Below are 25,734 nucleotides of genomic sequence, written 5' to 3' on the forward strand. Positions count from 1 at the left end.
AATTATCTCACAAAAGCAAGTATTGCTTTTATTTTTAATAAAGATGTATTTTCCATAACAAATACAAACATAGTATTTGTATTTAGTGCTGTAAATAACAGTAAATACTACTCCAGGATGGTGAATCATTGAGCAAAACAACTTTCTGAAGGCTAAAAATAGCATGAGAACAAATATTTGCAAATGTCCTCAATAAAGTTCTTGCAAGATGGATAAAAAACGTCAGCACTTAGCACCCAACAGAATTTCAAACACAGAAGAGATTTTACCTAGGTAACTGTGACAATCATTCCTAGAAACCAAGGAGAGACCTCTTTAACCAGTTAAGCCACATTCCCAGACAGTAGGGCTTCAGAGTCAGGTTCAGCCTCCTAGAAATCCTAACCTGTGGTTGCTTGTGAAAAGCGACTGCCATCAATTCCAGCAAAGTGCCATTTCTTTTGATGACTGTGCCTTTTATGAGAAACAAAGGGAGCAGCAAGAAGCTGAGCAAAGTTATGGTGATTGAGATGCCGTGGTCACCATGGACTAGCGTCCATCCAGTGGTTGGTTAAAAGCAGGCCTGACCAAATGAATCCAGATTGATAGAAATTAGATCAGTGAGTATACAGGGGGTTGGATTTGGACTGCCAATGGCATAAGTGAACTTTCTGAGCTGATGGAAATGTTCTAGGCTTTCACTGGGGAGATGGTTACATGGGTAGATATACTTGTCAAACACATCTAACTGTACATGAATATGGATGAATTTTATTGCATCTAAATTGATTTATCCCTCAGTAAGATTAATTAGAGGTGAAAATCAGAGTTAAGAAAGTGATTGGCTTTGGAGGCAGTGTCCTAAGGCAAAAGGGGAGGCAAAGGGTATCCTGGAGATGTTCCTTTTCTAAACCCTATCAGCCTCTTGTTGCTTCTTCTCCTGGCCTAGATAAAGAGTTCCCTGATATGGAGGCCTCTCTGACTCCTCAGGAAGAATTTCTTGTCTAAAATTTTTGTGTCTTCTTCACAAAATTCTATCCTGATTTTCCCATCTCCCTCGGTCTCTCTCTTCCCCTTCCCTCCTTTTTTCTTTCTTTCCTTCTTTCCCTTCTTATTCTATTTTTTCCCCATTAAAATCAATTTCCAGAGGGACAGTTATCTTGAAGGAATTTATTCTTCTAGACAATAAGAGGAAACTTCAGAAAGGAAAATGCATGGACTAACTAGCTACTTGAAATTTAGTAACTGAGTAGGTGACTGAAAAAGAGACTTTTTTTTTCTTTTTTTGTCTTTTGTCTTTTTAGGGCTGCACCTGCGGCAAATGGAGGTTCTCAGGCTAGGGGTCTTATCAGAGCTGTAGCTGCCTGCCTACACCACAGCCACAGCAACACCAGATCTGCCAGATCAGAGCAACCTACACCTCAGCTCACAGCAACGCTGGATCCTTAACACACTGATCGAGGCCAGGGATCAAACCTGCCTCCTCATGGATGCTAGCCATATTCATTTCCACTGAATCATGATGGGAATTCCAAATAAAGAGACTTTGGATGGGAGAGTTTTCCCAGGTTCCTCATTCTTTGCCTTGCTTCACCTTGCGTATGACCAGAATACAACATTGCAGCACATCGAGGAACACAGGATTCAAAGTCAAGGAGACATGGGTTACCACTTAAAGCAAATCCCATCTCTGCCACTTACAAGCCACATGACATTTGAAATGATCCCTAGTCTCACCAAACCTGTATCTTCATCTTGAAGATACAGTGGGCATTTAAAATTACCTATTTCTTTAGATTATGAGGACTACATGATATAATGAATTATTTGAAATTTGCTAATTCTTTTTTTTTTTTCCCTTTTCTGATGCCCAGACAGTCCTCTCGTTAGCCCCACCAGGCCTGCCAGCAAGAATCCTGAAGGAACCATGGCAACTTCAAGACAGTATGTATGTGAAAGGACAGGTACAGTGTGAAAAAAATGATCATATAGTAAAATGATAAATATTCTATTCTGAGATGATAATTAAGAGATCACTGTAGATGAACTTCTCTATAAGGAAGGGAATTTGTATTTCTTTTTTTCCGTGCTCAATTGCCAGTGTAGAAAAACTGACACAGAATAGGCAAACAAATCTTTTTTGTATGAAAGAATATTAAAACCAAAATATGCTGCCACTTTAAGCAAGATCAGAAGAAATAAGTAAAACTCTTTGAATGACTTGGGATCTGGATCACCACTGACATGTTCCAAAATGTTTTACAAAAAGCTTTGCTCCAAGAGCATTATAATTTTCTGCAAAGTTGCTTGGGAACAATATAAAGAAGGAAAGTTTTCGAGTGTCAGAGAACTTCTCTGTATATCCTACCACACAAAATATAACTTTAATCATATAAAACAAAAGTTCTGTAAATAAATGCAAAAGTATAAAGAAAATAAAATCATACCACCCAGGCGGACAATTTTAATTTGTTTATGTTTTTTCCTTTCAGTTTTTTTGCATGTTTTCAAGCACCATGTAAATAACCACCAATCTGTATACATTTTCAGAGTTGAAATTATATTGTGTATGAAATTTTAAATTCTGATTTTTATTACATCATATCATAAGGATGTCATCCTCTCAGTCTTCATGATTTTTTAAAAATTGCTGCATAATCTATGGAATATGTATCCAAAATTTATGAGAAATGATCCTAGATGTGTTGTAGGGATAAAGAGTCCCAGGCAGGTGCCATTTATAATATTCAACTCAAGTTTGAGCTGCAGAGTCACCCCCCCAATCCCGTGAAAATGATGTCATGCTATTTGTGTTCCTGAAAAGGAGCACTTTTGGAAGTCAGACTAAGTAGATAAAAAGGACATCTGAGGGCCTGGAGTTGAGAGGAAAAGAGATAACTTATGAACAGGGAAAGAGATAACTTCTGACAGGGAAAGCCAGAAAATCAATGCTTAATGTCCGTCAGCCAGTCCAAAGTGTTTTTGGCATTGAGAGTTCTAGCCATTATTAAGGAATCGAGGTAACGATGTATTCGTGTGGGTGCTGGCATCCTTCTCTCCCTATACACTTGAACAGCCTGGAAAGAAGAGGTTTCCAAGTGAATATTATAGCTAAGATGGATTGTCTCTGCTGTGATGATAGGTAACACTTACTGGGTGCTTACTGTGTCCCAGGATTTGTTCTATGTCTTTTCCATGCATTGACTCATTTAATCCTTCACGACAATTCCGATAAACAATTTCCACTATTATTCCACTATCCTCATATTACAGAAATGATAATGGAGGCACGGAGAAGTTATACAAATTGTCCTCAGATGGTAAGATTTAAGCGCAGGAGTCCTGGCCCCTTTTCAGTCCTGGCCCCCAGAATATGTATGTAAATGTAGTTATCATAGATATGTGTATGTGTAATCATATCTTACTTAGTTTATATGCTACACGTGTGTGTGTGTTACTGCATGTGTAGTTCCCCCAACGGTACTTTTCCTAACCTACTAAAATCTTGCCTGTATTCTTGTCTAACTTTGATCACACCCTTTTGTCCTCTGTTCATGAAAACTTGAGAACTACATTAGGTGTAGTAACTTCCTCACCTCACATATTCATTCCATCCCACTGAAATGTGTTTTCCCTCTCTCTGTTCTATTAACATAGTTCTTTTAAGCCCACAGTAGCCCTCCTAGTTGATAAGGAGACTTTTCAGACATTGAACTTCTTTGTAGCTTTAAAAAGAGTTAGCTACTTCTTCCAAGAAGTTCTCAACATTTAGTTCCTATGACCCTGAACATCCTTGTTTTGTTTTGTGTTTTTATGGAATTTATTTTTCTATCAGCTTAATGTGCTATTCTACTTTGGATACTTAACAGTTGACATTCTCCAGATTTTCATTCTCATCCCACTGTTTTTCTCACTCTGCACAGTTTCCCCATCTAATATCATCATTTTTACACTTTTCATCTCTCTTCTTCATGTATTAACTCTTTAGCCTGTAAATTTCCAGAATTGGATGCAAGTCTATCCAGATTTCTTTAGATACAATTATTAACTGTAAGTCTCCTGAATAGGTAATAGGCATCTTATTTTATTTTTTTGGCCACACCCAGGCATGTGGAAGTTCTCCATGCCACAGCAGCAACCCAAGGCACTGCAGTGGCAATGCCAGATCCTTAACCTGCTGCACCACTGGGAACTCCCAAGATGGGCACCTTAAACTTAACATGTATAAAGTTCGACTCATCTTTTTTCCCAAAGCCGTTCATCCTTCTTTATCTCAGTTAACAGCACAATACTCTGCCCATTACTAACTAAAACATTAGTATTGTTTTTGTTTTCTTGCCTTCCTCATTCCCACATTGTGTCATTCTTCAAGACCTTCTTCATTTATTTGCTAAATATTACCTCAATATTTTATAACAATGACACTTTGCATTGAAGTGAGAGAAACTCAAATTTCCCTGAGGCAAAAGGGAAAAGATATAGTGTGGTGTTGCCTTAACTGGTGGAGCTATGGCTGGGGAAAAAAGGAATTCATGCTACCGGGTGTCTCTCTAAATCTCTCAATCTTTGTCTTGTACCATCCCACATTGATTTCTCCTTTTCTCTATATATTGGCTGAACCCAGGTATTGGATATTAGAATAGATCTCTAGTATCCCTTGGGTAAATTCTGGAATTCTCTGTTAAAATAGATCCCTTTATCAGCCTATGCTAATGAAATTTATTCTTTAACCTCATTTGACTGACTCATTGGAGCTGACCACTCTTTTCCCCCTTTCTTTCAGGATGTCTAACGGACTCTCCTTCTCTTTTTTCATGGTACTCTCTCTCTCCATCTCCTTGGCTACTCCATGCATCCATTCAACAATTATTTAAGGAATCCTTTCTGAGAGCTGGTCTCTGTGACAGAGCCTCTGCTGATGAGCCAATTTCTCCCTAGGTGTCTTTGTTTATTTCCATGGTACCACTGTTTTGCCCAACAGAGACCTTTCTTCTGAGCTCCAAAGCCATATCTATTTGCCTGGTCAACATCTTTGCTTGAATTTCCAACTGCTACTTCTGACTAAACATATTCTAAACTGCACTGGTTTTGTCCTCAATTTCCTCCTCCCTATCAGCGAATGGCACTTCTGTACACAGAATATGCAAACCATAGTACTGACAGTCATTCTTATCTCCTCTCTCTCTTACCATTCTGTCAATCATCACATTGCATTGGTCTTGCCTACATACTATCTCTGCAATCCATACACTTATTTCTTTCTCCACTGCCACTTATCACAATCTGAGTCACCATCATCTTCTTTTCCATATTACTCTAATTCACTTGCAAATAGCCCCTGGCATCTACTTTTGCTTCTATCTAATCCATTATTCACCCTGTTGACCCAGTGATTTTTTTTTTAAATACATTGATCTGATCATGTTACTCCCATGCTTAAAACTCTAAATGATTTCCCATTGCTTTTAGGACAAGTTCCAAAATATATTTCAAATGGCTGACAAAAGCTTGCTTTCTCTCTTCAAGCTCATTATTTTCCTTCTCCTAGATTTATCAATGCATCAATCATGAAAATTTCCTTTTGATTCTCACAAAATACTGTTTTTCTACTCCATGGCCTTTGTAAACATTTCCTCTGTTTCTATTTATAGTAAAGTAGAAGTAAAATATCCACATGGTTAAAAATATCAAATGGCATAAAAATCTATAAAATAAAAAGAGAAATCTTTCCTCTGACTCCTACCTGGTCACTCTTATCAAAAGCATACAAAATATCTCTTGTATATTTTCCTAAAATATGTATATGTGTGTGTGCGTGCATGTGCATGTGCATTTTTTTTTGGAAGGATGGTAAAGAAATGGGTTTACTCTATATTCAGCAATATAGTAAAATTATTAAAGTTCAAATTCTGGAACCTGACTGCCTGAATTCAAATTCTGTCTCTGCCACAGAAGAGGCTTGTGATCATGGACAAGTTATTTATTCACTCTGTGTCTTAGTTTCCTCATCTGTAAAATGGTAAATTAACAGGATTTATCTCATAGGTTGTTACGAATATTAAATGACTGCACAGAAACACATACAAACACACATGGATGCTGATTGAACTCAGAGCTGAGTATATTTATTTCATCAATACAATCTGAACTTGGAAAATAATTACAGGATGGGTACATGCACACAGCATTCCCACTATGAGATGGTCCTAAACCTAAACTCCATTTATCATCCAATTTCCAAAGGCTTAGACTGACTAGTTACATTCTGGGTTAACTAATAATCTTGAAAGCCTGGGCATTTCCTTTATCTAAGTGTGCACTTCCTTTGACAAAGAGCTACTTTTCCTTTTGAGAAAGGCAAATGGAAACATAGAACGTACTCTTGTTGCTGCTTTATGGTATTTCTTTAAAATATCTGGGCTTCCCCTTCATTTGTGGGGTTTGAGTATGAGAACACTCTCAGGTTTAGTAACTGAGAAGCCTGGGGTTGCTTATGAAGTAACTTCCAGTGAAATTTGGCTAAAAGAGCATATGAAAATGCACATACACATATATGCATGTGCTTTGGGAAACTGAGGTGGGAAATTCTACAATAGTTCAAGTTTATTAAGCTCTTTAAATTTCCTATCTCAATTCACAAACACACATGTATGTATGTGTATAGGTATGTTCCAGGCACAGGGTTGAATGTGATTATGTCAATTATGCCATAGTTTCAATAGTGAAGGAACCTTAAATCTGGTGAAAAACCAATAGGCAAGTACAATGCACTACAATGGCATGTTACCTAGGAGGGATAGGCCCCTCCTGTCTGGGAAAGTCCCCAGACTGCACAATGTCTAGCTGAATTCTGAAAGACTTAACAAAGAACTACTTTCCCAATGTGGAACAATTGATAAAGACTCCAAAGCAGTAGGAATTAGATATTAAATTCTAGATAGTGATTTAAAATACAGCCAATACTTGTAATTTTTCCTAATATCAGATTTCTGAAGAATGAAATTTAATGTTTTGAACGACCTCACAATGAAGTGCACAAATAATTAACATGTTACCTCCAGAGGGTGGTGATGTCCTCCAGTTAATGGGTGGAAGCACAATATTATATGGTATTTTAAGTAAGCCTCAGGTAGTTCTACTACAAGATCTTAATTTGAGAACAACTTTTTCTTTTTTCTTTTTTTAAGGGCCACACCTGCAGCATATGTAAGGTTCCAGGCTAGGGGTTGAATCAGAGCTGTAGCTGCTGGCCCATGCCACAGCCTCAGTCATGGCAACGCCAGATCCAAGCTACACTGCAGCTTGAGGCAATGCTGGATCCTTAACCCACTGAGTGAGGCCAAGGATTGAACCCACATCCTCACAGACACTATGTCAGGTTCTTAACCCACTGAGTCATAGTGGGAACTCCATTTTAGAGCATCTTTGAGCAAGTTTTAGAGATAGATCCTCTTATCCTTAGGAAAGAAGATCTTGAGTGATATACCTTTGGCTGTTAGAACATGTTATTCAGACAAATGGACATAGGTCTGGAAATTACAAGTTGAGGGACATTAAATAGATTTACTTGAATACTCTTTTTGAAGAGAAAGTGACATATGTGAAAATTACCATCCTTATAAATTTTCAGTCTTCACTAAGAGGAATGAAGTACAAATGATGACTCTTATGGTAGAGGTGGAGGGGAGGAGATGGTGCTAGGAGTGAGGAGTTTGGAAATTGTTTCAAGAGATATATTGGACTTCTAAGTTTGAAGTCCTATCAAACTTATTGGCCTCAAGTAACATTACTAACTTTGTCACATGCCTTACACATAAAACTTCATCTGCGATGACTTTTTTATGTTTCAAAAAATCAAATTTACTCTTTAAGATCGACTATTTGACACCTCTGGGGATATGTATAAAAATGGCTCTGAAGGCAGTTCAAAAATAGTGGCAATGACAGCATCATTGGAATAAGCACTTAGCTAATGGGATGATTATACGAAAGAGAAAAACAGTTGGATGCCTTGATAAAAGACTCTAGTTGTCTTTTATGTTTATTCCTCCTTCTTATGTGGTAGTAGAGTCCCCAGTTTTTAGCTGGGTTCATGACCACATGAAATAAAGACTATATTTCTCTGCCTCTCTTCAGGCAATATGAGACTGTGTCACTTAGTTTTGACCAATGGACTATAAGCAGAAGAATCATGTGGCTGTCTTGAATCTTCATTAATAGGCAATCATCATGTAGCCTTTGCTCATTCTTCTCTTGTCCCTTTATCCTTTCCACATGCTAGAGTGCTATAAAATTGCTAGGACTAAAGCAGCTATTTTGGTTCTTGAGCTAGCCTTGAGATTGGAGGTCATATTAGTAGCAGAATAACAGGACAGAATCCATACACTTAAAAAATTTGTAGAATTGAATCTTTTTACAAGTCCTAGGTTGCTTTTTTCTAGGTTTTCATGTAAGAGAAACAAGCATATCTCCTGTAAGTCATTGTCATTTGGAGTCTCAGTTACCCAAAAGGAACTTCACCCTAAGTGATACATGTGAATACATTCTCGTGTGTTTGTCAGTCTCACATTATTTTCTAGCATCAATATGTGCGTTTATAATAACAGTAAAACATATATATTTTGTAATTTGTTATGCTTTATAGTCACATTAACTACTTAAATATTAAGTTTCAAAAAATTTCCAAGTTCTGAAAATACTGATATGCCCTGAGGTTAACTCAGGGGAAGTTGTGACGAGAAGCTGCATCCCAGATATCCTTGTATAGACTTTAGGGGAGGCATGGGGCCTCTTGTAGTCTCTCTAAAAATCTAAGATTGCTCAGCCCTTAAAGGTCTCAAGGCCCCGACCTTTGAAGGTATAATTCTTGTCTATTCATGTAGAGATAAAAAGTTGCAGAACATAGAATAACAATCATCTCATTGGAGGTTTATAGGAATATTGGGATCAGACCTATGTGGACAGCTGCAAGAACAAAGGATTCCAGGACCAAGTTTGCAACAACCAGCCACATTCCCTCCCCTTTTAGTACAAAAGAAGTGTGTATTCTAAGTTGAGTAAGATAGTTCTTTGGGACACTAATCCACCATCTTCTTAGTCTGCTGGCTTTCCAAAAAAAAGCCCCTATTCCTTATCCCAGCAACTCATCTCTGGATTTATTGGTCTATTCATGTGGCAAGCAGCACAAGCCTGGACTTGGTAATAATAACTATTTACTTCTCACATTTCTCAGCCTAGATACCTATATTTTAAAAATCACTTAACATTGGGAATGAGTGCTGTGAGGAAAAAAAAAAAAAAAAAAAAAAAACAAAAAAAAACCCTGGAATTCAAGGTGGGGGAAGAACTGCATGTGTATACTGGTCATACCTACCCACTCACTGCCCCAGCGTCATTGGGCAAGTCATGAAGCTCATTTCTTCATCTGTGAGAACAAAATACATCAGGTTCTCCAGGTAAAGGAGATCCTCCCTGTGGAGAATGTGAAAGAACTAGACATTGTCAGTTATTATTATATTTACCATTCTCTCATGTAAAGACCGTGTGGGCTGAGAGTAGCAGGACCTGGTAGGCAGAGTTTGAGTAAGCACGTATCTGTTTAAACTTGTTTCCGTAATTTACTACAGTCATTATTCCCTACCAATAAGAGCATATTCTCAAAGTTCTATGAACAGTAGCAAATTAAAGGGAAATTTCCTGGGAATAAGCCCATCTCACTGTTTTTTTTTTTTATTAAATAAATAAATGTATATTATCTATGATATATGTATTTATATAACATATATATGCTTATAAAACATTTTTGTTTTATATTTGTATACAAACAAAAGACTCTAAAAACAAAATTAGAAAGTGATCTCAAGCCAGGAGAAAAATTGCAACATATGTGATAAATAGGGTTAATAATCCTTAAAATAGAGGGAACTTTTTTAAGTCAATAGGGAAAAGTAAATATCCTGGGACATGTAGGAATATATCTGAATACATAATTTCAATAAAAGGTTAATATGCCATATGAGAACTTTCTATTCCTATTGGTTTTCAAAGAAAAAAAAATTTTAAAAACAAGATGCCCTGTTTTTTCTATTGGCAAAGATTTTATAAACTTTTTTTTAAAACCCATATGTTTCTAGGAGAAGGGAGAAATGGGCCTTCTCATGCTCTGCTGGTAGTTAGATTCACTGTTCCAGCTGTAATCTGAATAATAAACCATGAAAATGTGCAGAAGATCAAAAGGTATTGAAAATGAAACTCTTGTTCTCATTCCTACTAACTTCTCTAGTTAGAAATAAAGATGCACACAAATTTTTCTGTACCTGAATATTCATTGAGAGTAATATTTAGACTAGGGAAGTATAAAATCAGTCTAAAGCAGTAACAACACAGGACTGGTTAAATCAATTAAGTAGTGAATAGTAAGACCAATTAATTGTCTTAAGTTATTTCATGAATTTAAACATTGTTTAATGAAAAACATATTTGAGTTACTGTGCACGGCATATGCTCACTAAATGAATACATGGAAAGATACAGTCCAAAAATGGAAGCATAATGTGATTTTCTTTAAGTTGAATTATAAATATTCCAAATTATATGCAATGAATATGTGTTACTTTATAAATAAATCTTAATAAACAAAAGTTGTTTCTTTTAAAAATTATTGAAGACCATAATCTTAAACTTGGGTAGAAAATTCAACCCAAATATGTTAGAAGGTTATGTTATTTTCTCTGACTCTCATTCTCTCTCTTTTTTTCCCCCTTCTTTTTATAGGCACACCTGTGGCATTGGAAGTTTTCAAGCTAGGGCTCGAATCAGAGTTGCAGCTGAGGCCTACGCCAGTTCCCAACAGCATCTGTGACTTATACCACACTTGAGGCAAGGCCAGATCCTTAACCCTCTGAGCAAGGTCAGGGATCCAACCTACATCCTTACAGAGACAACATTGGGTTTTTAACTCACTGAACCACAATTGGAACTCTGACTTCCCCCTTCTTTTGAACCCACATGTCCCCTAAACAGCCAAGGTGAGTTTATCCTGGTCATGGAAGGCTAAGTATTTCCAATTAAATGCAGATGAACTTCTAGCTTAAGAGGTTATTTTAAGTAAATATTATGTCTATTCAAAAACAAGATTATTTCTCTCCTCTCAAGGAGTCTCCTCTGGCCCTCATCCTACCCAGACATTTCAGGATGTGGAAAAAGGATTATATATCTGGAAGAAGAGAGTCTGCAGCAGGCCGGACTGCACATGTGCCATCTGGCTCCCCTGGTTTCTGGGTATTGGATAATTTTAAATGTAAGTTTTATTATTTTTCAGGTATAGTGAGGCCAACAGAGTAAGAGATGATTTTCACTGAGAAGACAGTTTATTTCTCATAGTTCCAAGAAGAAGATATGCCATTCCATGCAGGGAGCCACACAGGGCAGCACCAGGCTCAGTCAGGAAGCAGAGGGAGCAAGGGAAATGTGGGCAAGAGGCTGGAATTTGGTTTCTGCTGGGGGAAGGTGGGGGGAGTTGCTGGCAAGGCAGGTGTGAGGAAAATGGAGTAACTCAGGCTTTTCTGCCTAGCCACAGTGTAGTTCTGGGGAGGAACAACTGCAGCAACTATTACATAGTGATAGTTACACATGTGCATGTGCAGTAGAATAGCATGACATCCGTCATATACGTAACATTTTGGCAAACTGCTGGCTTTATTCTGCACCAGTATAAAAGGTGGACAGGACTTTCTGCCCCTCTGGTCACTGCTTGTAAAGCCAACAAAGGGATGTCTGACCTACTCCCAGCGCCGCAGCTCTTCTTCAGGTTGCCTGACCCAGATTCAACCTGCTTGGTCTCCAAAGACTGGAGGACAGCAGCATGAGCAGGCTTAGGACCGGCTAGTTGGAGTAATTTCAGCAGGCTCTGGGTGTAGGGGCCGTCTCTAGTGGTCTGGTACCTGCCCCTGGGGTGAGAAGGGCAGGGGAACAGTGGCCTAGAGGGTAAGAACTCCATAAAGGAGGTGGTTGGGGAATTGGTTTGGGGTATTGGCTGGTCTGCAGGCTAGTGGAGTCCTTTAGTATCTCTGGAAATTGGCGAGTCCTGGGAGAGACAATCTCTTCAGGGTCTGTGAAGACCCCAGTGTCAAAACATCAGAAATGTGTGGTTAATGCAGCCTCCCTTCCCACGTCCAACCCTAATGTAACTTCTTCCTCCTGGTCTTCAATCAGCTTATATCCACTATTAATGCTCCCTGTGGCCTCTACGCTTGATTCAGCTACAAGATCTTATCTCTCACCAAATTCTTGTCTGGACTTGCCTCTTTGGGTTCCTAGTTTTCTTGGCATTTTCACTTCACTGTGCGTAGGCATGTGGCATTGGCAGGATCTTCCCCAAACCCCACTTATCCGTAGGAAACAGGGGCCCCAACTCAGGCCCTTGCCTGAATACCCACATTATGTTACTTTGCTGTAGTCCAGGGCACACTGGAGGCAGTATGTTCTCAAAGTCCTAAAGACGAGATGACACAAGCCCATCTGCTTTGGCGATTCCCCTTAGCTGTGTTTCAGGGGAACAGATATTTGATTCTGATTTTCTTTCTTCTTCTCTTCTTGCCCTTCCTTTCTCTCCTGCTCTCTTTCCCAATTTATTTCCTCCTCTGGGAGCACTTTCCTCCTTTTCTTAGGGAAACTTCACAGGACATCTTCATTCCTCTTTACTCTATAGATTGTAAAAGTGACTCTGTGAGGTAGTAATCTCAGCCTGGCTGTTATTATTGGAGCTGTGAGAAGACCAAGGACCAGGGTTCACTAGTGATAAAAACACAATGGTTTCATTTATAAAATATTACTTCTGCTATAATCACCCCCTTCCAAAGGGATATCTTCTCTTTTACTTCTTCAAGTTCACCTGGGTAAATGATAAGCAAACCCTTACCTTTCTTGAATAAAAGCTGTTACCCTTTCCTCAGGATACTGAGCCTCTTCTAGTGTAGCCCCATCCTAAGACCTTCTGGCCACCTACCTGACCACTGTAAAGGTTAGCCAAAACTCTGAGCAAAGCTTCCCCTAAAATGGCATAAAACTTGGACAGGTCTTCAAAAGAATTTACTATCAACGACCCTTACTGAAATGGTTAATAAAGGATATATGTCAAGAACAAGAAATATGAATCCTGATGGAATAATTGAAATGTAAGCAACAATGAAAAGAAGAAAAACAATTTAAATATCTTGGCAAAAACAATACATATGTGTGTCTTTAAAAATATAAAACTAAAGAATAGATCAGTCAATAAGTAGTTTTAGTCAATAAATAGTTTGAGCAAATTAGTAAGTGAACTATTGGCTATAATATGCAAAATTTTTTATTAATTTGGCTTTTGACATTAAATTTCATTACTGTATTTTTAGCAATACTGAAGTTACACATTTTTGTAGAGCAAATCTGTCTACTTTCTCCTTTATCATTCTTTTTTTAAAAATTTTGACATCTTGATTACAAAGTCTCATTCATACTTCAAGGTTATAAAATATTTATGTAATATTTAAGAACTTACATTATTTCTTCTATTTACAAAAGTAAGAGACACATAAACATTGATGTGGGACATAAAAATATACTTAGATATTAAAACATTAGAGTAGAAATCACAATTTTAAAGAGTTGAGGCTAAAAGGATAAGAGCTGCTGTCATAAAAACCTTGAAGCTCCTGATAAATACTTCAACTTTGAGAGTTGATTTCAAGGGTACCAATTATTTCTTCTAGTACTGAGAAGGTGCTGTGCTTCCAGAGAGGGAACAATCCCAGTCTTACTGCTCTGGTATTTTTAATTAGAGATTGAGAACATCAAACATAAGACATTGTGTATTTTCTTTTTCCCAATATTTTAGATTGCATTTTTTAAGTGCTACAAAACAGTTTAAATGTGTAATGGAATTATTGGGTTGGAAAAAGTTCCAATTTGATGACAGTTGATTGAAGCAAAAGGTTAATTTTATTAAAGGCTCATGTAGCTGTACCAAAAAAAAAGAAGGAAAAAAAAACATAAAGCAAAATTTCCTTCCTATATTAGAGCTGTAGTACACTTTTTTCAGTGTAGACTACAGGCCACTTTCATATATATATTTATGTATGGCAACTAAAGTAGATTAAACTACAGAATATAGGGAGAAAATACTTTCCAGATTTTCATGTGTCTCCTGATGTATTGTGTTTATACTGTGGAACGGAAGAAAAACAGCCTTTGAGGCCAGATGGTCTTGGTTTAGGGTTGCCAGATTTAGCAAATAAAAATACAGGATGCCCAATTATATTTGAATTGCAGATAAACAGTGGTTTTTTTTTTTTTTTTTTAAGTGTACATCCTATGCAATATTTTTTCAAGTGACCCTATCCTGGATTGGATCCCATCACTACCTTTCCTGCAGCATCACCTTATCTTTGTGACTTCAACCTACACATTTGCCAACTGGGAAGAATAATAGGCATTTTTCAAGTTTTGTAAGTCTTGGCATATATTTTATATGCAAAAGACCTTAAACAGTATCTAAAATATGATAGATGCTGAAGAAATGTTAGATTCTTCCCCCCTTCTAAGACTCTATCCAGCCACATGGAAATAGCTGCAGTTAAAAATTTACAATCCTTCAGGTTAAGAAGTAGGTCAATCAGTAACAGATAAACTAATGAATTTGGATTTTGCCAGGCAAGATTTCAAGCCACTCTTCAATTAATTGATTCTTCCATGCCCATGTCACCCCTGTTATCTCACAACAAGCATTAACAATCTTCTGGTCCTGAGAGCCAGGAGGATGTATGGGAGCTAGATTAGAACTTTTGGAGGTTACATTTTAAATATTCAAAATACAAATTTTTTTATTCCCTATCCCCATCTAAATGTCTTCCAGATGTTCCAATTTCAGTAAAAGATACAATCATTTATCCAGTATTCAAGCTAAAACCTAGGATCTCAATTTAAATATAAGTGGGTTTTTCTATAGAAATGCAAAGGATCTAAAAAGACAATTTTGAAAAAAAAAAAATTGAAAAAGAATGGAGTGCATCTAGCATCTTGGTTTCTAATACCATTTATTAGTAAAAGGAACCAAGATTCCTTGAAAATGACCAGTTCTTGAACTGGGGTAGGGAACATACTGGAAAAACCTGAAAGCATGCTGTAGTGCCGAAAAGTAAGAAACACACAAAAAAGTAAGTTAAAACCCCCCAAATCAACACTATATCAATGGGTGTTTCTCAAAGTGACATAGAAACCTACCAGCAAGAGCTCCCAATAGCCAAAACTGGAACAAATTGAGTAATGAAATAAAGTGGTATTGGATTATCATTCAAATAAGTACTCATGAGTTAATACTAATATAAATAAACGATTAAAATAGTAAAGGATAAGAGGCAAATATCCCTTGCAGAACAATTCCAAATGATTTATTGCAGACAGTTGGCCTTCAAGGAGGTGGAGCATAACTCCCCACTCCTTAACTGTGAACTGCTTACTGCGACTTTGTTCCAAAATGTATGGAAAGAGAGGAAAAGAGTAACTTGGTGGTGGTGAGACCTGACAAGCATTACCTCAACCAGGTGATCAAGGTCAATATCAACGGTGATAAACGATGTTGGTACCACACACCCTTAATGAAAATGCCGCTTTACCTCTGTGGTTGTCACTTCACTCTTCATGCCTAAGTATCTTTAAATGAGGCTAACAGTAGTCACAATAGTTGTTACCTGATAGGATTGTTCTGAGAGTTAAATGAGTAAATAAATGTATGTGAGGTGACTAGAGGTGCCTGGCACATAGTAAGCTCTAAATAAGGAATAGCTGCTCTCTTGACCTTTTATTTTTCTTTTTTCAACATCCTCATTCAGTAGTGATAGCGATGACCTATCACTTTTAGTTCCAAAATATAAAATATCTTTCTCCATTTTTTTGCTACTGGTGCAAACAGCCCTTTAGTCTCTTTACATTTATTCCTGGCCTCCTTCTGCAATGAGTGGTTTTTGAAAATAAAAATGGAATTCATACTCCATTCTTGCTAAAATCCTTCAGTGGTTTTCCTTGACATCTCAAAGTTCCAAACTTATCATCACCACTGAGACCCTTCTTGAGAGCCATTTATTTATTTATATCTATGTGAACTAATGGGTCCCTATTTTATTCAATATGTTTTATCCAATTGCTATCATGATTTATTTTGAGGTCAAGCTGCCCCAGATTTTGCTAGTGGGAACCTCTCCAAGTGGACTTCTTTTTCTTTGTGATATATTCTAAGCATCATTTCAGTGTTTTCTTGCTTTCTGGCATGATAAGATGTTCCAGGCTTATCTTGTACCTTCCCCATTCCAGCCCTGGTATCAGACAACTTTTCAAGGGACCCTGTTTTCCTTTTAGTGGAGAATAGTATTTACAATTCAAGACTAGGGCTCTATGTATGCTCATTATTTTTGGAATTTGGCACTTGAACCCTCAATGGAAAGATCCAGAGAATAGATTTTTTTTATTTCATATAGTATGTTTCCCTGATCCTTCCACCGAGAGGACTCAAACATATATTTTTGTATATTAATATATAATGTATATTATGTATATTGGAAATATTCATTATATATAATAAAATATATGTATTTTTACAGACATTTATTTCTGAACACATCTACACCTGTATTTACAGCTATAAAATTTCCAATCCAACTGTACAGGCATGATTCATTCTAGTTTCTTCATTTTCTGAATGTGTTGCTCCCTTTTCCAACAGTGAGAAACCAGACTTCTATTATCCTTAGTATTTTTTTAATACAAGGAATCCCCCAGTATGTAACCAATTGCCAATATCCCCCATCCAGCCCAGCCCCTGCAGTGTTCTCCCCTGCTCAAGCTCTAATGCCTGCACCTGGGCTGCATCCCCCTTCTGCATCTTGCTTTGCACCATTTAAGTTTCAAATTGAAATGTCCACAAGGGGAAGAGAAGAGAAAGGGGTAGAGGAAAAGGGGGTCTGATCCATATGCTTCATGGAAGTTACCACAATGTAATTTCCTTCCTTCTTCCCTTCCTTCCTTCCGTCTTCCTTTCTCTCTCTCTCTTCTCCTTTCTTATTCTTTGTGTGTGTGTGTGTGTCTCTCTCAGCCAGAACATAAACTCTGCAAAGGCAGGCACCTTGTCTGTCTTGCTACTGAAATATTCAGGCATTTGGGAGATAAGAAGAAGTGGATAGGTGTTTTTTCTGTAATGCACACTCAGGATTAAAAAACTGAAGGTACTGTTTTTCTTTGGATTAGTTAGACTTAAGCCTCTATAACAATGCAGATAGCAATCAGTTTAATTGCATGTTTAACATTCAAACAGATTGTTTTAGACTTGTAAAGGCTTAGTTTTAAAATGATAATTTTGTCAACTTTGGAGTTGTTGCCACCAGGACAAAAACAGTTCTACTTCTTGCTGTTTAATAGTAAGAACTTATTACTTAAATTAAAAAAAAAAATCTTACCTCTATCATCACCCCCCAAAAATGATTATTCAGTTGAATAGGCTTATAAGTTAGTCAACATAATATTCAGAAGTAATTTAATGGAAGATTTATTTTGTACACTTAGGTTACATGGTTCCATTACGTTTTTCTTCATCCATGTAATATACATATTGTAATTTTGATGGATTAGTAGCAAAGAAAACCTGATTTAAATGTAAATTATATTCTACCTGTCAGGGAGGTAAATTACATAGTTCATTCTATAAAGAGACTGGTTTATTTTTTTCCCATTTCCTGATGTGATTTCTTCCAGAGGGACAAGTTTTTGACTTGGAGACATTCCGCATGCTATGGCATGTCCCATGTGATATGCTAGTTGCTAAGGTAACTGTATTTTCCTGAAAATACCAAACTAAACAGGAGCTTGAATCATCTGTATGCAATTTGCTGCTATTATATTTATTGAAATTTTCCTTAGCATGTAAATACACATATTGTGCCCAGATAATTCTGGATCCTTTCTCTGATCTTTTCTACACTAGCACAATCACAAGCGCAGTCAATTACACAAAGAGTTCTGTTACTTAGGGGATATGCAGTCGCTTAATCTAGACTGGACATATCTTTGCAATCTCTCTGCAGACAAATTTGTTAAATAAAGTTGCTGAAGAAATCGGATTGTGAGACACCCAAGAGGCTAAACTGCTTTTCAGAACCTTAACCTATTTTTGTAAACAAATTGATATCTCTAATAAAAATTGAACTTTTTGGAGTGGAACTTCAAAACATAGACTCCCTACTTTGAAATGTCTTACTAAAAATAGTAGAGTATCTATGCACATTGATAGCCACATATATGTATTATATTCATTTGAATTTAATAAATTGAAAGTCTTTTTTTCTATAGGGCTTATATTTCCTAATTTAGACTCTTCATTTCATCAATTAGCAAATTTGCTTAATACAGCTTTTAATCAATGAAGCAACTTAATAAAATATAGTTTTATAGGTTTCGTGACTCTATTCATGAAGTTGATGAAATCACACATTATTGATTGATTTCTTTTAATTAAAAGCATACTTTAAAATTCTCAATTTCTTTCTTGTAGCTTTTCTTGATCCCTGCACATCATTATCAAGAATTTCAACTTCACTTTGAAGAGAGTGCGTGGTAACATTTTTGAAAAAGAAATATAATTTTTGGAAACACACCCATATCTACCCAATGACAAAAATATCTACCTAACTCAGAGATTACCAGCATCTTCAGAATTAAATGGCCAGAATTCAAATTCATCTCTGCCCCTTTTCTAGAGTAGGATAGGGCTAGCTGAAGAAAGCATCAGTTTCCTCATCAGAACTTTGGGGAGTATAATAATGCAAACATACTTCCTAGGGTTGTCAGTGGATTAAATCAGATGATCTCTAAGAAAATCATAGTGCGTGATACATAAGTGTTTCATAAGTGTCATCGGCTATTTCTATTATCGTTTTTAAGTAGATTGGAATGAGAAACTCATTCAAAATATTCTTTCATGTGTTGAATATACATGTCTGGGACTCAGGTACTATAGATTTCATCAAGTGCTATTTTAGCTTCCTGTAGATGTAAACTTGGTGAGGCTTCCTTTGTGAAAGCTCAATACCAGTTTCATAAGAAAATTAAGGGTTCGACCAAATTACTTTTTTGAGAGTGAAGTTTGACTCCTCCCTTAAATGACAAAGCTTTCTAGTTTAAATTAGTTTATTACATGCTCCCAAGTCTTAGTCAGAAAGGAATATCTGAATAATGGGTTGACATTTTCTTGATGATTCATGCTGCCCCCTACAAAGTACAGTGCTGCAATCTAGTACTGCCCTTGGGGAATGCTGAAATTCATGGTCAGGTCTGTCCTGGACCACTGTGTTCACTTTTCTGTTTGAGATTCCTTTGGACTCTTTCTTCATTGTCAGTTGTCATTCTATGCCCTTAGCGATTCTGACCCTGTCTCATTTGTAACAGAGTAATTTGGAAAGAGACCAGTTTACCAAGCGAAAGGAAATGCCTGAGCAAGTAGAACGCATGACAAATATATATATATATATATATATTTACAAGAGAAAACCAGTGGCATCTGACCCGGCTGCTCTCTTCCCTGTAGGGATTCTGTGCAGGGAGGTTTGAGGTTGCTGTAATTCTATCAACAGGTTAAATGAGTCAGTTTACAATTAGATCTAGAGGTCCTGGGTGACCATAAAAATGTACTATTGAAGAATGTTCCCTTTAGTGGGGAGATTGAGATTGCCTGTTGATTCCACTTTCAGTAGCAGAAAATACAAATGAGTCATGCTTGTTGCATAGTCAATATGTCTCCTGAGTCACACCAGTTCTCCAGAAGCTGCTTCACCTGCTTTCCTGCAAATAGTAATCTGTTATTTTAATTACATTTACACTGTCTGCATTTTTGCTTACAGTATGTAGTCCAATGCAGAAATAAGTTAATTTGAAGCTCCTTTTTACTTTTCTCTTGATAAAAGAACTTCTCATATGGTTTTGTAAATTAGACTTTTTGTCACTTGAAACCATTATATATTGAAGTCTGTCATCTTTCAACTTTGGAACTTTTTTTTTTAGATGTACAATTTTATGCTGTCATATTTTTGCTTCTTTTGGTAACAATAATTGGAGGATACACTATTCTTGATTCATCTGCATTATTCAATCATATTATCTACCTATTATCACATTTTTTATTTTTGTAACCAAGGTGTTATTATTTAGTTGATTCAATATTTCTATTTATTTCAATGTCCTCAGAGCCTAACCAGTTAATTACTTAAACAAACATCCATTATGGTCTTTTTGTTAATCATTTTATGTGTCAGTAGTGGCTAGCAGAATGCCTGGTATATATTAGATGTTCACTATATGTTAATCATAAATAAAGAAATGATTGTTGATTGCAGGCCTAGTGTTACCATAGTTGTAACGCTGAAGGACTTAATGAAGATGCTTTTGTTGTTTTTTAGCTGGTACGTTTTTGCTAATCCATCAGCTTATTCACTTGTTTTTTTATCATTAGTTAAAGTTTTTCAGGGTATGATTTTGTTAGTATAGAAGAATGAGGAGTGAGTCAAGGTCTATCAGTTCCCTCACTATATGCTCAGAACCTCTCTAGGTAACAGACACACAGAAGATGCTCAGTAAGTATTTCTTGACTCAGTGAATGAATTCAGAAAGTTCATAAAAAGGATGATGAATAAGAAGCAGAATTGTAGGAATTCCCTGGTGGTGCAAGGGTGTTAAGGATCTGGTATTATCACTGCAGTGGCTCAGGTCACTGCTGTGGCATGGGTTCAGTCCTTGGTCTGGGAAATTCCACATGCTATAGACAAGGGCAAAAAAAAAAAAGAGTAAAGTTTTAGTTTATTTGCTTGTGGTGAGAGTTATGGGCAGAGCATTCCCTTGGCTACTTGTCCCACTCACAAATTCATTATTTCTTTGTAGACCATTCTATGTGGGAAGAAAAAGACCAGCTATAATTATCTTCAGAACTGGGATGTGATTATGAAATGCTTCCTAACTACAACAGGATTCGTAAGGAGTATGGAAGCAACACATGTCTCTACCCACAGCCCCAGTCATTGACACTTTATCAACCCATGGCACAGAGCATACCCTCCATCCAAGAGTCCAGTCATTGCTGCTATGTTAAAGAGCTTCCATTGCTGACTGCATCACCTTTGATAACCATATGACCTTTGGAAATCATATTCTTTGTTCAACTATGAAAACCACTGTCTTGGAGAACACTATTATCTACATGTTCATCCTACGGCTTATACTTCTGATGGCAAAATTATTACTTTTAAGTTACAGAAGTCTACTCATTGCAAAAATGACTAGCAAAGTTCTAGCCTTGTAAATACAATAGATTTTTAAATGAATTATTCTATTATTGTTTGCTACTTTCCATCTCAACTCAAAATTTTAAGACCAACATTTCATTCCAATACATGTCTATGGTTCTTTCTTCGGGATCATGTTGCTTTAAAACACTTTTTTTTTAGATCACAAGGAGTTTTGGAGAGAAAATATCTATGAGTAACATACATAGAGAGTACATGAGGGTAGCACAAAGCACTTTCAAGAAAACAGATCATAGGGACTAGGAGATGCAGTGAGAAAAGGCTATGGAAAGAGGCTTTACTCAACAAATATTTAATTAGTATGTATTAGGTGTAGGTGAGTAATGGCTCCCACAGCCTAGTCTTTAGAACATATGAATGTTATCTTAATATGACCAAGGAAAAAGGTCTTTACAGATGTGAATAAGAACCTGGAGATGGTGAGGTTATTCTGGATTATCCTGGTGGGTCCAATGTAATCATAAGTGTCCCCATAGAGAAAGGTAGAATGATTTGACACACACAGAGAAGGGGTGTGAAGACAGAGCAGGGGGAAACTTGAAGATGTTGGCCTTGAAGGCTGGAGTAACACATCCACAAGCCAAGGACTGTTAGCAGCCATTCCTTAAGGAGAACTGGAAGAGGCAAGAAGGAAAAACTTCTCCCCTGGAGCTTCCAGGATGAGCAGCCCTGCCAACTTGACCTTGGTCCAGTGATACTGACTTGAGACTCTATCCTCCAGAACTGTGAGATAATAACTTCCTGTTGTTTTAAGCTTCTTTGTAACAGAAGTACCAGAAAACTAATACAATGCCTGAAGTTATATCAGTAAAGGAAAGCAGACACAGATCTGGCTCTTTACTACGTGTATGATTCTAAAAAGTAGGAGAGAAATTCACACCTACCACCCACCTACTGTGTTCCAGGCATGAGATATTTTCTTTATATTATTTCAACCTTTACAACACCATTATTTTTTCCTGACTAGCATCCACATTTTTGGTAATAGCTTTTAAAATGGTCTTGAATTTTAAAATTGACTAACAGTAAGAATAACATTTGCCTCAGATAGCATAGATTTTTCAGTTTTTTGTTCTTATCCAAAGCAGCTATACTTACCAGGTTTCTTATTTTAAACTACACGGTTCGACGGCCCTAAGGAGATGAGCTATTCTATCTGACATGAATATTAGGGAAACTCTGAAGAACACATCCTAGCTTTCATAAGAAGAAATTATTCTTAGTTGAAATTACTCTTAACTGCTGTTTGTCTCTAAACGCCCAGAAAAAAAGCAGCCCTGAGGAGTTATCCACCAACCCTGGGGGTTAGGAGGAAATGGGGTAAAGGGGAACAGCATCAAGGCTGGTAGGTAGCATAAGTTTTCATGAACTCCTATGCCCAGCCCAACCTCAGGGCTGCTCTGATATTTCTCCTGAGGACATCGGTCCCTGCGGTAGTTGCCATCATATTGTGAGGCCAGGGGACTAGCAATGATTGTGCTAAGGGAATGGAATGCGCAAGGGAAAGACCAGAACTTAATTTGATTATCCCCTTCTCTGCTGCTAACAGCTGCCCTTAACCCATAGCAGTAGGTTCATCATCTCACCCCACCAACATGCACACTCATTCCCATAGCTTTCCTTCTCCTGACAGTTTTCTTTCACATTCATTGCTTGTGATCTTGGAATGTTTCCTTCATATGATGAGAGCCACAGAATAGAGGGCACCATCGCCCTCTCTCCAGGGGGGAGTGAGACACACACATCATGGGTGCCCAGCTGTCTCATTACTGTTAAACCTGCTGGACTCCCTGTCAGAAGTTTTGTTTCTTACCAAATAGCTGAGACTGATCCAGTTACTGAGGGACCTTCAGGCTTCAAGAACCATCCACCTACATCTTTCCATCTGTGTATAACCTGGGATTCTTCCCTTGGTCTCCACTGAGTCTGGAAACCTGGGAGCAGTATTAACTCTAGTACTTTTCCCTCTTAACTTATACCTGGTTTGCTGTTTTCACCACATAAATGTCAACATGATTAGAGGAAAAGGAATGTTCCTTTAGTTTCTCCTTCAAAGCTCAGAAATTAGTCTTCCTGGACAAGGGAAGGAGCACAGTATCAGAGGCAAGCAAATAGACTCTCCTCAGATTGTGAACCTTGGGTAGAACTTATTACATCTGAAAAAATGTTAGACCTGGTTGATTTCAAAGATAATGCTCTAAAATTCCCTGAGTGCCTGTCTTTCATTTTAGCATATTCTTTACTTTGTTCAAATTTGGCAAAGTCCCTCTGTCTTGCTTATCACCAAAAACCTTAATCAGCTCACCTAACATGCAGATTATAAGAAAAAAATAAATAAGATAATGTATGCAAAGCATTGTGCATGGTACCTGGCACCAGCATTTAATGAATGTAAACTTCATAATATTAAGGGTGAAGGGTAAAAATCAAATCAAAATGAAATGTACAGGTGCTTTGTGAAAGTTATAAATGCCAGTTATTATAAGTTTATTATCATTCTTACTCTGAGAGGGACAATTCAATGTACGCAGATTATAAATTCCTGTTACTTGCATTCATGTTATTTTATGGATTCAGTCTGTGCTGTTCACCCCACTACATTAGCACTTTCTGTGCTTGTTCTTTTTCTTTAGATAAATAATGGTAATGTGTCCAAATTAATCCAATTGGAATTAATTAAATTAGCTTATTGGAAAAATAACGTACTTTAGGTACATTTCTGAAGAGTCTGTCTCAACATTAAACATGTCCTTAAGAAATTAATAAAATCAGCTGATGGTTTATCTCTTCTGACCATCTGGGTTTCCACATTAATTGCTGCTGACAAGTCACTCTTTCTGTTGAATTTCTAAGTTCAGGTAGAAATAGCATTTTGTTCTTTACCATTCATACCTCAGTTCACACTTGCTCACAAAAAAAGAATTCAAACGAATTGATTAAGAAAAATCAGCAGGAGTCTAATTCCGGCATATGTCCATATACATTCATTGTAAAATAGATTCAGACTTTAAAAGATAAATATTTCTAGGTAAACTTAATTAAAAACAGATACAACCATTAAGTAGATGAAATCGAATTCCAGGTCTGGGCATCTTGGTATAATCAGTGGATGGCTAAACACTTTTTCTTGCCTTTGCCCCATTCAAGAAAACAGTTAGCCAACATTTTATGAATGTGTTATGAGTGTGTATTTTTTGTGCCTAGCCATTGATATGACTGTTACAATGGTGACAAAAAATGTACAAAAAAAGTTAGGAATTCTAGTGTGTTTTATTTTATTTTTTAATTTTGTATTTTTTTTTTTCTTTTTAGGGCCATACCTGCATTATATGGAAGTTTCCAGGCCAGGGGTCGAATTGGGGCTCTAGCTGCAGGTTTACGCCACAGCCACAGCTACAGCAACTCATGATACAAGTCTCATCTGCAATTACACCACAGCTCATGGCAATACTGGATCTTTAACCCACTGAGCAAGGCCAGGGATGGAACTCACATCTTCATGGATACTAGTTGTTTTTGTTACCACTGAGCCATGACGAAAACCCCAAGAATTCCAGAGTCTTAAGACTTAGTTGAAGATCTAGCTTTGCTATCTATTAAATATTATATCTAAATTTCCTCAGCTGGAAATTAAAGAGACTGATGGGCCCACTAACCACTCAATGGGATGCTGGAAACAAATTGTGCCTGTGAGAATGCTTGATAAATATCTAGAAATTACTTGTTATATTTATTTTAAGACACGGGGATTGGTGAGTTTATATATTAACTAGGAAGGCATTATCAAATATAAGGTAATTTTACTATCAGGTGCAAAGTTGGTAGTCACAATTAGGACCAGAATTTCATGGAGCCAATAAAATTTTAACAGATATTTTTTCTATTTCTGTAAATATCTTTACCCTTGGAGTCATAATTCTTTTTGTGTGTGTGTCTTTAGGGCCACACCCATAGCACATGGAAATTCCCAGGCTAGAGGATTCCTATGCCACAGCCACAGCAATGCCAGATCCAAGCCGTGTCTATGACCTACACCACAGCTCACGGCAACATCAGATCCTTAACCCACTGAGAGAGGCCAGGGATTGAATCTGTGTCCTCATGGATGCTAGTCAGATTCATTTCTGCTGAGCCACGATGGGAACTCCCTGGAGTCATAATTTATACCCATTAGAAAAATCTTGTTGGTTTTCCTTTCAAAACAAACCTTATGTTTGTCCGTATTTGCCTACCTCCACTGTTAAGACCCTAGTCCAAGCCTCCATCATCTAGCACTTGGAAAAGTGCAGAAGCTGCCTAACTGCTCCACCTCCATTTCCTTTTGCATTGCTATTAATAATTCCCACAATAGTCAGTGATCCTTTTTTTTTATTTATTT

The 25,734-nt window shown here is 37.1% G+C and overlaps 1 long non-coding RNA gene across 1 annotated transcript in view; it reads right to left on the minus strand.

Annotated features, from left to right (window-relative positions):
* The window catches only part of LOC106505714, a 127,906-nt gene that overhangs the window by 20,303 nt on the left and 81,869 nt on the right, over positions 1–25,734 (minus strand). The window contains exon 2 of the long non-coding RNA XR_001300375.2: positions 9,353–9,450. This is a non-coding gene — a long non-coding RNA (uncharacterized LOC106505714). The remainder of the gene's footprint in view (positions 1–9,352; positions 9,451–25,734) is intronic.

This window comes from Sus scrofa, chromosome 13, assembly GCF_000003025.6.
Source record: "Sus scrofa isolate TJ Tabasco breed Duroc chromosome 13, Sscrofa11.1, whole genome shotgun sequence".
NCBI classification, from domain to species: Eukaryota; Metazoa; Chordata; class Mammalia; order Artiodactyla; family Suidae; genus Sus; species Sus scrofa.